This window comes from Dasypus novemcinctus, chromosome 3 (genome assembly GCF_030445035.2).
Source record: "Dasypus novemcinctus isolate mDasNov1 chromosome 3, mDasNov1.1.hap2, whole genome shotgun sequence".
Classification (NCBI taxonomy): Eukaryota; Metazoa; Chordata; class Mammalia; order Cingulata; family Dasypodidae; genus Dasypus; species Dasypus novemcinctus.
This window is the reverse complement of record NC_080675.1, coordinates 82,197,131-82,213,090: the sequence shown is the minus strand read 5'-3', so window position 1 is coordinate 82,213,090 and position 15,960 is coordinate 82,197,131. Positions and strand designations below refer to the sequence as shown.

Here is a 15,960-nt window from a genome sequence, read left to right as displayed (position 1 = left end):
GGTAGAGAAATGAATGAGGCATGCATTCATGTTTTTCACCTAGGCCAAATGGAAGACTTTTCAGTGATGTCACCTATTAGGATGGAGAAGCTTTTCTGTGAGCTGCCCCGCGGTGCTGAGAATAAGTTATGAATGCTGCACTGTTCAGCGCAGAGAGCCTTGCCGGGAAGAGAGGCTTGTGCCTGGGCCCCAGCTATTGAGAAGATGCCAGTCAGGGATGAAAACGTCTTTCATGAAACTATAGCTAACTTCCCTGTGACACATTACCATAAAGCAGAGAATATTTTTGAAGCCAATAGTGTGAAAATGAGCACAATACCTTCAAAAAGCAGGAGGGCTTTATTTTTAAAGTGTGCATGTTGAGTGACTAAAAATATACATGTTTGTGTAGAAACGATCTTTTAGTGAGTTGGTCTGAGCAGTTTTCCTCCTCTTCCCTTGTCTCCTGGTCACAGCTCTGATTTCTTTTGCCTTTTGGTTACAACTACAAAAGATGTCTTCTGAGACAAATGCTAGTACATGACATCAGGGCAAGGAAGGCTCAGCCCAGTCCAGCGTGCTTAAAAGCATCAGCTGCTTGGAAAAAATGTTACATTTTTCAGGATGGATTAAAAAATTAAGGATGATCCCTGAGATGGAAAAAGTTCAGACTTTTATAGGGGTTTAAAAAAATATATTTCTAGTCATCAGAGACATACCAAAATTGGAATTGGAATTTCAGCATTAGTGATACAGTGTTTTATTTCAAACTGCAAATGTGCTGTGGTCTTTATAGAACAAGCAAACGAGAGCAATAACAACAGGATGCATGAGGTTAACTGTAAATTTTAAGTCTTGAATCATTACTTTGATTTTAGACAGTTTAATTTTGTGAATTTACAAGACTGAAGATTAAATGAATGTATGTTGAAAATAATTTTAATTTCTTTTGGCTCCTCTCATAATATGGAGCACTGCCATGAAAATTTTGATCCTTGGATAAAGTACATATTAATTAAAATAAAAACCAAGCATTTTGTCATGGGCCAACATGTGAGAAACTTGTTTCTTTTTCTCAAAATGATTGATATCATATAGAGAAGGTTGCTTATTGTTATTAATTTTTACTCATAGTTCTCCATCTCCAAAAGAAAATGGAAGCTCTGGGGAAAATTTTTTTAAAGTGCACTTTCAATTAAACATAAAAATACCAGTATGTAAAATATTCAATTCGTTTTTGAGAGGTCCTTGATTTGGTGATTTATTGCCAATATATCTAGGGAGTATCTCTACATATTAAGATGAAACCTTTTCTCTGCTACATTATGGCTTGAAGTAGTAACCTTTATGTAATAGATAGTAAAGTTGTTTACAACAAGAAAGGTGTTCATGGGCCAAAGGATTTCTTCTTGTATGAAAAGCAAAGACATTAATGTGAGCTGAGAAGGGCGATGACTCTGCCCTACCTTGACCCTGGTCTGTCCAGTTCCAGGTGCACTGTACTTCTGGAGCAGGAAAGGGGTGTTTGTGCTAAGGGAAGGTTGGATCCCTTAGCTAGACCTTGAAGTCTCAGAGGTGACTTAGACTTGCAAGAAAGCAAAATTTGTTTGTTTACTTTTTATATATTACTTTCTGGAACTTTATCCATTAGAATTGACAAGAAAATGATGAGACTGGACAGACCTCTCATTTGTGCTTCATATCTGGCTACATGCTCATGAATGGCTTTTTCTTGGGGCCAAGAATGTAGCTGTCTTTTATTAAGTCAAAGAAGGGGAAAGGTTATAGATGCAGTGCAGGATATGAAGCAAGTAACTTTGATATATTTTTTCCCAAGTGAACAATGAATTGCTTTGCCACAAATATGGGCTCGTGTTTTGTTTTATTTTTTTTAGTTACATTATAATTCATTGGGGGAATTTTATAGCTGTTTATAACCTTTAGAATACTTTGGAAGCAACAAAATTTAGCCTTCCAGGCTGAGCATTAGGCATAGTTAATATGGTGATCATTTGATTAGAAAAATCTTCCTTCTTTCCTTCCTTCCTTCCTTCCTTCCTTCCTTCCTTCCTTCCTTCCTTCCTTCCTTCCTTCCTTCCTTCCTTCCTTCCTTCCTTCCTTCCTTCCTTCCTTCCTTCCTTCCTTCCTTCCTTCCTTCCTTCCTTCCTTCCTTCCTTCCTTCCTTCCTTCCTTCCTTCCTTCCTTCCTTCCTTCCTTCCTTCCTTCCTTCCCTCCCTCCCTCCCTCCCTCCCTCCCTCCCTCCCTCCCTCCTTCCCTCCCTCCCTCCCTCTTCCTTCTTCCTTCTTCCTTCCCTCCCCCCTCTTTCTTTCGTCTTTGCTTTTTTTAATGTTACATTTTAAAAAATGAGGTCCTCTCTCTCTCTCTCTCTCTTTCTTTCTTTCTTTCTTCTTTGCTTTTTTTAATGTTACATAAAAAAAAATGAGGTCCCCATATACCCCCCACCCCCTCACCCAACTCCTCCCTCCATAACAACAACCTCCTCCATCATCATGAGACATTCATTGCATTTGGTGAATACATCTCTTAGCATCGCTGCACCTCATCGTCAGTGGTCCACACCATAGCCCATATTCTGCCACAGTTCACTCAGTGGGCCATGGGAGGACATACAATGTCTGGTAACTGTCCCTGCAGCACCACCCAGGACAACTCCAAGTCCTGAAAATACCCCCACATCACATCTCTTCCTCCTACTCCCTACCCCCAGCAGCCACCATGGCCACTTTCTCCACACCAATGCCACATTTTCTTCGATTACTACTAATCACAATAGTTCATGAGTAGAATATCAGTAAGTCCACTCTAATCCATACTCTATTCCTCCATCCTGTGGACCTTAGAATGGTTGTTTCAACTCCACATCTATATCAAGAAGGGCCTTAGATTCCACATGGATGCTGGATGCAATTCTCCTGCTTTCAGTTGTAGGCACTCGTGGCTCCCTGGTGTGGTGGTTGACCTTCTTCACCTCCATGTTAGCTGAGTAGGGTAAGTCCAATAAATCAGAGTGTAGGTGTTGCAAGTCTATTGAGGCTCAGGGCCTGGCTATCACATGGTCAGTCCAGAGATTCAGGTCCTCTGGGTATACATTAAACCCCAGCACCAACTACAGTTCCGGTAAAAGTAACAGGAGAGGCTTGTGGACAAAGATCACATCTGAGTCCAGCTCCATCACACAGAAACACAAACTCCAAAGTAGGTCCAACTGACATGGCACTGAACTCCCATCTGCCATGACACAGAACCTGTGGGTCTCTGTAGCCCTCAGTAGAACCAATACCTGAGGTTGTATCTACTTTATCTGTCTCTGGGACTCTGCTGAGGTGTGCAACCCTTCTGATAACCTCCCGGCTCTTTTTGGAGACTCATAGCCATATAAACTCATTTGTCTTTTCCATTTCCCCCTTTTATTCAGGTCAAAAATCATTTTTAACTCCTGGTATTACATGTAGACTGAGATATTCTGCTGGTCCGAGTTGACCCTTTTATTCAAGGTCATTTTCTAGTTACATCATCACCTGGTACTTGGTAGTAATCCCTCGGTGCCAGGGAGGCTCATCTCCGGGAGTCATGTCCCACGCTGGCGGGAAGGCAACACATATACATGCTGAGTTTGGCTTCGAGACTGGCCACATTTGAGCAACACGGAGGCTCTCAGGAGGTAACTCTTAGGTACCCCGCAGCTCTAGGCCTTGTTCTTATTTCAGGTGCACAGGCTTACAAGCATAGTCATTAGTATCAAGGACTCATTGTTGGATCTTCCTTCTTTTTTGGTCTTTGCTGTTGCACTTGGGGGATTGTTGCTGTTCCTTTAGGGACTGTGATAGAGGTCCCCTGACTAGGAACTTAGCACTCCCTCAGTTGTTGTTTTTAATTGTAACCATTATGAAAATATCCAAACATTTTTATGTACCCTGGATATATGCCCTGGAGAACTCCCTGCCAACCATGTGTCCCTGTCAATAACATCCCACACCGGTATTCCTCCCCTGCCATTGTTGAACCTCTCTTCTCTGTGATCCAAAACTTCTTCAAAAATGAAGCCCAATATATTGCCAGGTTCCATTAATAGTAAAATGGAAGATAGTGATGAGTTTAAAGGCTAAATATAGAATACATATTAACTTAGAAAAATTAAGGTAAAAATAAATTGGGGTATCAAGAAATTTAAAGATGCAAAAGCTTTGTTTTTGATATTTTGCCTTCCATCACTGCAATAAGTGTTGCCCTGTATGCAAATTGGCAAGGCAGCTTCTTCCCTCTTTTCCTCAGTGTCTCCGTCCTTTCTTTTTCTTTTTCTTAATTATTAAGCTTATCTTCAGAAATGATTCTTTTAACCTTATACGACTTCCCTTTCTACCTGTCCACAGCTGTGCTTTGCTAAAGACAATATTTAGTAGACTTTTTTTCAATCTCTTGTCTTTTAATTTAGAAATTATAAAATTTGATTTCTTCTGTACATGTCAGTAGGATAGAAACAGACACATATGCTATGTTAATGATCTGTTTTCTGAGATGGAATTAATAATAGATAAGAACCTGACCAATCTATAAACAGTGCCTGCACATAGTGGATACTCAGTAAATATGTTGAATGAGTAATGAAATAGGTCTCAATAAATCAAACAATACTTGTAGGAAAAAATACCTGAACATTTTCAAAGACCAAAGTGGTTTAAGGAATCAGGAATTCTACTTGCCCATTTTTGAACCTTAGAACAAAGGTAGAGATGTTACTGAGTTATTTGCAAAGATTACTTTAAATCATTTTACCTTACAAAACAAGAGCTTTCTTTAACTTGTTTAATTTGCTAAATTAACCTCCTTTTGTAAAATAAGGTAAGGATTTTTTCATACAAAGTCACATAGACCTGAGACTCTCTGGCATGACCAGCAAACACACTAATGCTGTAGGTGAGGACTCTAAGGTGCACTGGCCTGTGTGTGGATATTGCATTTGGGCATTACTGCAGCCATGAATGAAGTTTATTTAGTAGTGAGAGAAAAGTAGAGCCATCACACCTGATCTTAACATTTCCCATTACCTGGCACCAGGAATTAGCGATTACATTGTTTGAAGAAATCGCAGATCTTCATGTTCTATAGACCTAATAAATACTTCAGAAGCATAGTAGTTGGTATTCAGGGTGTTCATCTATGAATTCGGATTTCATTTTCCAAATGAAAGCTGATGGAATGACAGAGCATCTTGCACCTCTCCTTTAGTTCACAGAGAATAATTATAGCTACCTACTTTTAGATTGGCAGGATGGTCAGTATCTTCGAATTTTAAAAAAGCCCTTGAACACCACTTCATAAATCAAAATCCATGGTGTGATCTGGACAAAACAGTAGCTTTCACTTTTGTTCAGTTAGTTGGTTCTTTCTTACATTTGCATTGAAAGAAGCTCAACTAGATGATGTAGGGTTGTACTAAAAAGCATTCTGTTTCCAGGTAGCTCAGCGTTCAGAAAATACTTCAGAAAATCTGAGGAAAATAAGGAGGTTATATGCAGAAATTATTGATTATATCAGTAGACTAGTGATGGAAAACCAAAAGCCAAACTTTTGTTTCATGAAAAATACTGTCCTTCACTTAATCCCAGTAGACAACACACAGTTTGGGATATACCCTAGTTCACATATGATGTGTTTTCAAATATATTTTATCTTAATTTTATTACTATGAGTAGTGGCAGTAAACCAATTTTAGAAAAATATAAGTTTATGCTGTACATACCAGTTGCCTTCTTACAGATAAGAATATATTATGACTTTCTATGACACTTTCTGCTTAAAGTTTTTATATAAATACTGTATCTAGTTTACATAAATACTAAAATAACATGGTATTTTATTTTATGTTGTCTACTTAACCATATATCCTTTCCCTCTTAATAGGAATAGCCTTCTTACTTTCTGGTCAAATTTGTCTCCTCACTGTCCTGTGAACATAGCATACATATCTTTTCCTCTGTGCCTTCATCCATGTTATTCTTTTCTCCTTTCCTCTTTGCACATAAAAAATCTGACATGTCTTCTCAAACCTGGCTCTATTTCCATCACTTTATGAATTCTCTCCTGATACTTTGTACTTACCTTAAACTTCTCTGTGCACAGTGCTGACAGGTGTCTACACAATGCCTAACCTTGGATTATTAATGTTTTTTCATATCTACTATCCTTTCCTCTCACTGTGATTGTGCTCTACGAGGGTAGTGATCTGATATTTCTTCTGTATTCTTTATAGCATCTAAGTCACATATTAAGCATTCTGTGAAATCTCGTTTGATAGGTTAAATTTACCTAATGGCAAAAAGCTGTTATGTATTAGTTTTGTTTTTGTTTCTCCAAGATTAGATTTCAAGCTTTCAGCTTCTCTGTATTATAAGGGAAGAATGAGACTATCTTCTACTTAAATAATACCCTTCTTATTATGATACCAGAGGTTGAAACTGACTTTATATCACTAATGGGGTGTATTGTCTTTGGATGTCAGTAGTCACAGTGGGAACCACCAGGAGCTTAGTAGATTAGACATTTATCTCTTTTGGAGTCTTAATTGTCACAGCCTCCATGTTGCTTGTTTGTGTTCTACCATTCTTCTTAAGGTTTACTTAATCTCTCAAATACCTAGCTTGTACCCCTCAAGAAGACTTTTTCAATTTATATTTCCTTCCAGATTTCTTAATCCTGTATCTCCAGTTGTGAAACCCATGGACACAACTCCTATAGAAATCTTCCCTATCATCTAGTTACTCAGAAAACATTTATTGAGAACCTACTGTGTAACAGTCAGAAGGATGCTAGAGATCACAGATGAATTAGATATGGTGCCTGCCATTTAGGCTCACCCAGCCTGAGTGTGGGTAGAATGGAAACAGATAAACGTGCAAATCAACAGTTGCAACCAGTACAATCTATGCTGTGGGTGAGGCAGGTACAGGTTGTTCTGGTGGCACAGAATGAGGCACCAGACTCATTATGGAGGCTCATGAATGGATTCCAAGAGCAAGGCAGACACTTTAAGATTTAAAGGATAGAAAAATAGTAGGCACGCAGACAACATGGAGGAAGACATTCCAGGTACAAAGAAGGAAAGTCATAAAGAACTCTGTTTAGGTGGTTATGACTGGAGACCTATAGTCATAAGGCAGGAAATGAGTCTGGAAAGCTATTGTTTGGGAAGTCATTAGAAATTCATCTTTTGTGCAGTGGTTTCCCCTCCCACTTTGAGATGGCTCCCTCATGTACGTGTGTCTGCTCACTCTTTCTGCTTGTTGTGTGTACTCATTGTCTCTGCTCATTGTGTTGCTTGTTATGTTGGCTCATCTTCTTTGGGAGGCATTGGGAACTGAACCTGGTACCTCCCATGTGGGAGGCGGGTGCCCAACCAATTGAGGCACAACTGCTCCCTGCTTGTTGTGTCTGCTCATTGTGTTTGCTTGTTGTGTCAGCTTGTTGCATCAACTCATCTTCTTTAGGAGGCACTGGGAACCTAATAGGGACCTCTCATGGGGGAGGTGGGTGCCCAACTGCTTGAAGCACATCTATTCCCTGTGCTCATTTTGCCTGGGAATTGAATAAAACTGAAAGAGCTACAAAAATCATCTTAGGAGTGGGTGGTTAGATTTTAGAAGGAAAATTCTGGTGGTGTGGAGGGGAGAGGAAGGAAGTGAGATGGTAGAAGACTCACTTCCTACCCAGTGTGAGGCATTTATAGTCTTCTAGGTCAGGTGGCACCCTGACCAAAAGCAGTAAGAATTATAGTAGGTAAAATGTACAGGAATTAATAACTGAATGGAGGTGGGGGTGAGGGAAATGGAGGGCGTTATGGTAAGCCCAGGTTACTGGCTCAGTGAATTGTGTTTCTATTTTCTGAAACAGGGAATGTAGGAAGAGTAGCATATTTGTGCCAGAAGATGATGAGTCTCAATTTGGATTGAGACTTCTATTAAAAATTGAAATGGAAGAAACTCAAATGTTTGACGATTAACACAGAATATGAAAACAATTGGAAATATTTGATAAGCAAATGCTTGTTGAATGATTGAATGAATGTAGATTAGCTGTCAATTTATTACATTTCAAATGCCTATTATTGACTCGCAGTAATTATTTTAAAACTATACGGCACAATAGTTTGCATTCCAGTTATTATAAAAGAAGAATAAGTAGTGAACACAATTAATTTTGTTCCTTAAAATTTTCTAAATAGGTTAATGCAACTTTATATAACCTGCACTTAAACTTGGTTAACCTGAGTGCTATCATTTTCCCCTTTCCCTGGTTACCTGTTTTGGAAATTTCCTAAGAACAATGGAAGGCCACCAGTGGGCTAATTGAGTAGGTAAAATAATAAACTTGACAAGAAGTGACAATAAAAACTTGAAAACTAGGAGTGAGTATAGTCTTTTAAAAGTGATTGGCTACTGCTGCTATTCCTGGTTGAAAGACGTCCAAACCTGTGCCTGCGGCCCTCTTCGAAAGTGTTTACACTTGCGTTGCCCTTTAAGAAATACCTTTTGGCTTGAAAAAAAAAAGTGATTGGAAGATTAACTCACTTGGATTCAGTGTTTATTCTTGGTCAGATTTGTTGCTAGAGGCTGCAGTAGGATAGGTACAAGATGAGTCTAGATGGTCCTGTAGAGCTATAAATGTGATTATTTGTGATGAGTGTTGATACTCTTGATGTTCTCTAGGAAAACCTGCCTGTTAATTGGGTTATAATACCAGCAGAGTCAATTCCCGTGTAAAATGTAATCTAGACATGATTGATAATGCCGCCTTCTAAAACTACCTTAGAGTTCTTACCTCTGTGGAATGAAGGTTCTCAGGTTGAGGGATAACTGGCATTTTGGTGACACATATCCTTGGTATCTTTAGGTTTCTTTTCATCTTCCAAGTTTCTCTAACAACACAAGAAGCATATTTCTTTGTTGCTGTACAAGGTACCAGTTGTACTGGACCCTTTGTTTATATTCTTATGATATCAATGAATGTAGGTAAACTTCTTCCCTTTCCCACTCTCAAAGCTGTAAAAATAATACACATCGTATCAAGATAAAAAAATATCAAAATATCAGTGATACTTACTTTACCTCTCTTAATTTTCATTATTCTGATCATATTCCATGCATAGTTCAAAGCAGTTTGATTGGATTATAAATGTCATCGCATATATTTGAGATTATAAATTATAATTCAGGGCTAGTTTAAAAATACTTACTATTGCATCCCCCTTTGGGCCTCACAATAAAGCGTTCATTGCCTTGCTTATTTCACTAGATCTGGCATAGGGTCTGGAACTCAGCTCAGCCAACACAGAAGTCTGATTTTGTCAGACTCGATGCAGCTCTCTGTCTCTCTTTCTCTCTCTCTCTCTACTCCCCCCCCCCACAGGTGGGCTCACATTAACCATGTTCATCAAGAGGGTAATGAAACCAGGATGTCAAATTATTCACTTACAATGAGAAGTACAATCACACAGATGGAATGCATGTCTTGGCAAGACTTGAACATTCCTTTCTGACATGGAGAACTGGATCCCACTCAGAATGGACTCAGTGAGCTTGGAGCCAGAATGGGGAAGTTGGGTGAATCAGACTGTGATGGTCTGGTGCTGTCATTGCCCATCAACTGGTCAGTGGGGCCGCATTGCTCAGAATCTATAAACTGAGGCAGGTTCCCCATGAGTAGTGTGTGGAAGGGCATGTCCAGCATTTTCTAGTGGTACCTGTGGTTGAATTCCTTTCTGAGTGTCATAGTTTTTCTTTATGTCATCAGGTAATAATCAAATCTTGGTAGCTTGAAGGCTTGTTGTTACTTTTAAGATGAGTGTTTATTTCTGCTCTGGTATATTGGTTATTGTTATGGTAGAATTTCATAGATAGGTTGATTTTCAGCTGTTTGGAAGATGCCACTGTTTAGCCCCCAAGTACAGGCAGTGTCTGTACCTGAGGTAGTGGGAGATGACTAGCAAATGCTGGCTCACTGCATGCCCTTAGGTTAAGAACCATATGTGTCAAGGAGCCTGACATGCATGGAGCTCACTTGCAGGTAAGCTGATATAGTTGTTATTTTAGAAGGTAGGGGGTGCTTGCTTTGGCAGCACATATACTCATATTGGAACAATACAGAGAAGATTAGCATTGTCCCTGCACAAGGATGACATGCAATGTCATGAAGCGTTCCATATTTTTAAGAACTTTTGTCACTAATACAAAGGGAGTGGCCACCGGAGGTTCTGAGGGGAGGGAGAGGGAAAAATAGGTGTACCATGGCGCCATTTTCTGGATATTGGAATTGTTCTGCATGGCATTGCAATAATGGATACAGGTCATTATATATTTTATTATACCTGTACAGTTGTGTGGGGCAGAGGGTAAACCATAATGTAAACTATAGTTCACAGTTAGTAGCAGTGCTTCAATATGTGTTCATGAATTGTAACAAATGTACCACACTAATGAAAGCTGTTAATGTGGGAAAGTGTGTGTTGGGGGTAGGGAGTATAGAAATCCCCTATATTTTTAATGTAACATTTATGTAATCTAAGGATTCTTTAAAAGAATTTTTTTAAAGTGAAAAAAAAAGTGTAGGGGGGAAATAGGGAGCCAGGAAGTGCCACGACTATATTTTCTGTGCCAAATTTTATATCTTCATATGAAAGCACTAAATATTAATGAATTATCATTCTTGAAAAAATCATATGAAGACCCATAAAATCATGAATAGGGGACTGAAGTCAGGATAAAGGTGAAAAATGAGTCCAAGATCACTTCAGAATTTGAATAACCAGAAGAGTGAAGATATGAATAATTAAAATAGGAAGATTGAGATATGGAGCTGGTTTGGCAAGGAAAATGGTGATTCACTTAAGACAGTGTTGCATTTGTGTTGACATTGCTACATCAGAGTAGAAATGATCAGCAGACCCTTAAAGACAGAGCTTTGTGAGAAAGGACAGGGCTCCATATATATGTCTGTGACCGTCCAGTTTTACTGGTTTAATTAGGAACAACAAAAAATTCAAAGAAGGAAAACCAAAATGACCTTTTGAGGAGGTTCATGGAGATATTCAAGAGGAAAATGTAAATCAAATGCAATTCCTTGAGTTGTGTTGTTAGGAGATTAAATGAGGTGAGAAAATTAAGAAGAAAATGTAATAAAATACACAAAGGGGAAAGGAGAGTTCATACTTAGATGTGGCTACTGATAACATTGATGGTAGATACAAATTTTTTTTTTTTAAAGATTTATTTATTTATTTAATTTCCCCCCCTCCCCTGGTTGTCTGTTCTTGGTGTCTATTTGCTGCGTCTTGTTTCTTTGTCCGCTTCTGTTGTCGTCAGCGGCATGGGAAGTGTGGGCGGCGCCATTCCTGGGCAGGCTGCTCCCTCCTTTCACGCTGGGCGGCTTTCCTCACGGGCGCACTCCCTGCGCGTGGGGCTCCCCCACGCGGGGGACACCCCTGCGTGGCACGGCACTCCTTGCGCGCATCAGCGCTGCGCATGGCCAGCTCCACACGGGTCAAGGAGGCCCGGGGTTTGAACCGCATACCTCCCATATGGTAGACGGACACCTAACCACTGGGCCAAAGTCCGTTTCCCCAAATTTTTATTTACCATGTTTCTATTAGGTCAATGTCTGTTATTTTCCATTTAAAAGGTATAAGTGTCAGACTCCTTGCTTTTATTTCCCACTGTAAATTGATCATTCTCTTCTATCAGTTTTCATTGAATATGCTTTTAATTTTGAATGAAGGTGAAGTTAGTTAAAAACTTAAAAAATAAAAGCAAATATTACCTTTTTAAAGACTGGTATGCCTTCATGGCTCCATAAATATAGTCAAACTTTGATGAGTAAAATGGCAGCATAAATCTCTTTCCAGTTCTTTTGGACATTATCAGGTACTCTGTTTAATTAAGCACTTTGTTTACATAAATAGGATCTTAGCTTATCATAGCCCAGAAGGAATTTGAAGAGGAGGATTTCTAAGCCAAATTAATTACCTTCTGCCCCAGGGAAAGGGAACCAGCAAGTTTGCAGAGATATCCTCCTTTGAGTTTTGCAAGTTAAAGAGGGGTGATGGAAAACTGGGTACTCTCTGGGGAAGGGGAGGAGGTATAGATGGTGAACATAGGTAGTTATTTATTATTTTACTTGAAATAATATATTATGAATTCCCTAAGTATTGTAAATATATAAGTACTTATCTTTGTACTTAAATGCACACTATTGAGGAAAACGCAAATACTTTTGGAATTGCACAGTACTTCACCATTCTGTTAGAACAGATATTTGCAAAGTGACTCCTGTATATTAAGTCTGTGTCCTGTTCAACGAAGAGTTAAGATAGGTTAATACCACTCATACTTCTCAACAAAAGACAAAAAATTTATCAAAACTATAATAATGAACCCTTGTAAATGCACACAAATATTTTTCCTTCAAGAAAAATGTTAAGTAAATTGAATAAAAATGATTTGATATTTAAAAATCTAATTTTGATGACATCTACAAGATAACTGTTATTGGGACCTTAAATTTTAAAAAATTGGATCACAATTCTAGATTTATGTTTTGCATTTTAAGGTACTTTGAGTTTTTTGAATCATGAATCTCATTTTGAAACAAGTATCATTTTACTAATGAAACTAATAACTCAGAAAAATGTTGTAAAGAAGACCGGAAAAGAAAGAGGATTGTTTTAATAGGGAAACTGAAGAAGGAGGCATCTCAGTACAGTCGAAGGAATATAGGTTCAAACCCTTGTTTTGACCCCCACTGTGTGGTTTGATACAAATTATTTAACCCTTCCAAACCCTGGATTATCACTTGCAGATTGGGAATAATATCCATAGGGGGCTCATTTCAAAATTACAGAAGATGATATATGTAAATATGCCAGACATGGGGGGCATTAAATATTTGTTGATCTGAAGAAGAGAAATCCTACTGAGTGTTTTTGTTCATGGAGAAACTGTTCATGAGACCATGAATTGGGAACCAATCTTTCAGGAGAAGACAACAATAAGGAAAATTTAAATCTTGCCTTTAACTCTTGTTATCTCAGCCAGAGTCCATTTTATTTGTCTTCTGCTTTTATCTCACTCGAATTGTCTTAGTTCACCTTGCACTCAAATATGAACATTCTCAAAATTGCTTTTCTTGACTGCCCTTCATCTATCCTCTTTGCCCTGATGATCACTAAACTTACAGTGAAACATATCCTCATCCCTTGTCCAGAATTCCTGATGACCTCTTGGACATCTTCTGTAGACAGTCAGCTCTTCTAAATTAGCCTTCCTGTTTTCTTCCTTTAACTAAGGGCTTTAGTTAATGGTTAAACCATCTATTCAGTCACTCAAGCTAGAAACCTAGGGCTCAGTTTTACTCTTCCTTACATCCTATGTCTTTCTGCTATTTGTTCTTCAGTCTGCCCACTTCTCTTTCCCATCACCATGGTCCTACCTCAGGCTCTGCCATCCTTTATCCAGGTAACTGGAATAGCCCCCTAACTGCCTTTCTTTTCTCACTTTCACTCCCTTTTTAAAAATTTTCACTGGCTCCCTCTTGTGTACAGAATGGATCCAGGTTCTATCTTGCTGTTTAAGACACTTTCCAGTTAGCCTGCTACCTAGTATTCCATTTTCTATCCTGCCTTTCCTTCTCCCAAGACTTTCTCTCCACCCACACAGGATTAGTTGGTGTTCCCAAAAGACTCTGTATTCTTTTGTCATTCTCTAGGTTGACTTGTGCTCTTCTACCAGTCCTTTTTGGTAGGACCCAACTGCATCCTTTGAGGAGGAACTGAAATGTCAGCTTCTCTGTAAAATATTCCCTACCCTTGCCACTTATTGAGAAAATAGTAGTTCTTTCTCCTCCTCCTTACCCTCATAGTATCTGACTATAGACAGCATTATACTGTATGTAGGACAGCAGTGACCCTGTCCATCTCCTCATTATACTGCATGCTCCTTCAGGGCTGGAACTACATCCTGTTCATATTTGTATTCCAGTGCCTGGTGGTGCCAGGAACATAGTGGATACTCAGAGTTTCCTTTTAAGTTTTGATTGAAACAGTATTTTTTGCTTCTTTAATATCAGTTATTGGCTGTGGTAAGACTATCCAGTTGAACTTCTTTTCTGTAATGTGGTTTACAACAGGAATACTGTTAGGAATTAGATGGGGATTATTATAAATGTTATATTTCTTGTCAAACACAGTCTCATTTTGTAGATGATTATCCAGTGCATAGCTCTGGATATTTCAGGATAAATTTCCTGAAGAAATTTTTCTAGTAATTTCATGTCTATTTTTCTAATTATTTTCCTTGATATTTTCAAGGAGAAGCAATTTTGACTTAAGCTTCTTATATTTTGTAAAGATGCTCCAAAGATAGTACATATTTGGGGGGAACCTTTTTAATGATTTATTTCCTAGGCCCAGTCATTCGTATTGTTGTTTGGATCTATGATCCAGTAAATCAATTCCTTTTTATCTGAACCTTGTTTAGCTTTCTGTAATCAAAAATATCCTGAATAATATAGCTTAGAATGCTGTAAGTTCTGTGTAGGCTCTGGGGATTTGAAGAGAAATAGGTTTAAGTCCCCAAGGTGTTCACAGTGTGTTGGGGTGAAGCAGACAGAAAAGTCCACAGCTACCACATGGTGTAATGAATCCTACAATTGAAATTTATGCAAAAGAGTCTAGTATCACAAAGGGGGAAGCTCCTGACTCCACTGGGGAGAGTAGAGGAAGTATCACAGGTGATGTGGTATACAGTTGAGTCTTAAAGAATGAGTTGTTGGTGGTCTAATAGTGTCTGGATAGTGTCAAAAGCCTTTGAGAAAATATTTTCACCAGTTTTTGGTCAAGTTAGATAAATATTAACCAGTTTTGATCAAATTGAACTACTTGCCTATCAGATGTGTAGTGGAGACCAATTTTAATCACTTTACTGAAATGAAATTTAAATAGAGAGTATTTCAGGGCTCAGATGCTCATTACTGTGCTATTTTGTTTAGCCACTGTGATCCTCCATGCTGCATTCCATTTGATTGCCAAGATTAACTCTGTAGGCCAGCTCATTCCTTGATGATGTTGGATGAACAAGGGTGCAGTGCAATACTGTGCATGTATTTATGTTATAGACACAGATTTTTGTGAGTTGTTACACATCTAATACAAGTATATGAGTAGATGTTCAAACTTCAATTAGTTGAGTTTATGGAGCACTGACAGTGCAGGGGAATATATGAGGCATGTAGGAAATTACAAAGGAAATAGGAAACACAGTCTTTGTTCATATTGAGTTTATAATCTAAAGGAACAAATATAAATGGAGATACATGATAACAGATAAAATAAACATAAAGACATAGTCATAACCAGTTACAGATGGATAGAGATATTTGCACATGTGCTGTGGGGTTGGGAAAATGATTGCAGTGACTGTTGTCAGCTAGTAAGTCAGGAACTGCTTTGTTACAGGATGTAAAACTTATGCAAAAATGTCGAGGATGGGAACAACAAACAAGGATTAGAGTGGGGGATATAATTTTGGGATGTAAGAATGAAATGAATGAAAAAAAGAGGAAGTTAGCAGGCTATTTGTGGATGGCAATAAGGTTTGCTGAAGAGCTGAGTTTTTGTAGGACATAGGTTTCTTTTGAGAAACCAACCATATCAGAGAAGACTAACTGCTATATAAACAAACCCAAATATTAGTGATATAATACAATCATTGTTACTTCTCACATCGGATCCAGTAGTAATCTCCCTGTGTGTGTGTGTATGTGTCTATTCTCTGCAGTCATTCAGGGATCAAGGCTCCTTTCTTCCAGATAAGAGTCTTCTTCAGTCAAATGGAATATTATCTATGGGAGGTGCAGATGGGCCCAGCTTGGTAGTAACCCTACCCACATTCCGTTGACCAGAACTCAGTCACATAG

General features: G+C 38.5%; 1 protein-coding gene and 1 non-coding gene across 13 annotated transcripts in view; both read left to right on the top strand.

Annotated features, from left to right (window-relative positions):
- The window catches only part of NPAS3 (neuronal PAS domain protein 3), a 908,953-nt gene that overhangs the window by 43,923 nt on the left and 849,070 nt on the right, over window positions 1-15,960 (top strand). The window lies entirely within an intron of this gene.
- Window positions 10,096-10,202, top strand: LOC111766692 (U6 spliceosomal RNA). The gene has a single exon (XR_002798659.1). It is a non-coding gene; the product is annotated as a U6 spliceosomal RNA (small nuclear RNA).